The sequence below is a fragment of the Drosophila mauritiana genome, unplaced genomic scaffold, assembly GCF_004382145.1.
Source record: "Drosophila mauritiana strain mau12 unplaced genomic scaffold, ASM438214v1 Y_31, whole genome shotgun sequence".
Lineage (NCBI taxonomy): Eukaryota > Metazoa > Arthropoda > Insecta > Diptera > Drosophilidae > Drosophila > Drosophila mauritiana.
The window spans coordinates 342373-343935 of record NW_022881577.1 but is presented as its reverse complement, the minus strand read 5'-3'; the positions used below and the strand labels follow the sequence as shown (position 1 = coordinate 343935).

At 44.0% G+C, this 1563-nt stretch overlaps 1 pseudogene; it reads right to left on the bottom strand.

Annotated features, from left to right (window-relative positions):
• Positions 1-635: 635 nt before the first annotated feature.
• LOC117150083 lies at positions 636-1097 on the bottom strand (annotated as a pseudogene).
• Positions 1098-1563: the final 466 nt, after the last annotated feature.

Below are 1563 nucleotides of genomic sequence, written 5' to 3'. Positions count from 1 at the left end.
GACTATCGGGAAAAAATACTAGAATTGTTCAAGTTAGTATTTTTGGGATTCTAGTATTTTTCCCGCTAGTTACTCGCGTTTCTCAGTGTCAATGGCATTTCGGGAAACTGGTTTCTTCTCTCCCACGCGAAAACGAAGCAGAAAACTCGCGTGTTATTTCTTATTGTAATAATTGTGCTTACTGTTCCTGCGCATTGCCTATAGTAATCCTGTTTCTGCTTTCAGTGGTGCTGGTAACGTCGTTGCTGCGGAGATGCCGGTATGCAGCAAGCATTGGCCAGCCTGGCCCGTCAACTTTGGTGCACGCATAACCTTTTGTGAAGGGAAGGAAAAACATACGCCGCAGTCCGCGTCGTCAATAGAAAAGGCTTAGGTTTGTCTGTGTGTTGGAGTGAGTACAAGCTGACTGATATATAGGACAACCATTTCTGCTTTCCCTCGTGTGGGAGAGATTATTCATTGGGACTTGTTGACCGAGGATCCGATATTCTTGGGCGAGGACTCGGGCGATTCGAGCTTCATCAAGGCTGTCTCGTAAAAACCGGAAGCCAAATGATTTGCAGTCATGCTTTTTGTGTAGAAAAGAACCAGGACTAAATTCGGAGAATTACGTCCAGGGGCGGCTGGGGTCTCAAATTCGGCCGCTGCGCGAAGAAGTTGTGCGAGAAGCTGGTCCCGAACATTGCTCCGTCCAGCTGGGTATCGGATCGCAGCTCGTAAAAGTCGTTACAGCGAGGGCAGAAGATTTTCACGTTGTACTTGCCACACACGTCGCTGGGGCCCACAGGAAGGGTTTTCTGCCTACAGGAGAGCTTTGGACACACTTCGAAGTCCCCTCTCTCATACTTTTGGCGCATATCATCCACGCCTCTCTCCGACATGATGTATCGGGCGGGGATCATGCCTTACCACTTCTCCTCATCGCCGAAGACCCAGTCCAAGGAACTGTCGAACACCGGATTCAGGATCACTTGCAGTGTCTCGGTGAAGTACTTCAGGCCCATCTGGTTGAACGTCTCCTGAATGTAGTCGATGGGCACGCGGCAGAGGCACTCGTTGTCCTTGATCCCGAGGAACAAACTGATTCAGCTGCTGTTGTTGTTGTTCTGGCTACAAGATTTTACTGTGATTTGATATTTATTCCATAGGAAAAACATAGTTACTCACGGGCTCGACATGTTGCCAGTTCACTCGTATGAAAAATAATAAAAAGTACAGTGCGAAATGACAAGGCCTACTATGCCATAATGACATCTATGTATCAGTTGGGCCGCAACCATTAATCGGACGAGGACTGAATGGCCTTTACAAAAATCTCAAACTCGTCAAAGCGGCAAGCACAGCGTTTTTATATTATTTTATAAATAGTATCCAAAGGAAAATGTTTAACATTAAATTCATTAATAAACTTATAACTCAGTTATATTAAATAAAATACAATTTATTTATTAATATTTTTTCAAATTTTTCGTAGTCTAGTAATGACAAAGTATTAGATCTTTCATCAACTATACATAACATTCTGAATTGGGATCATTTCAAAAAATTCTGATCAAAATACCG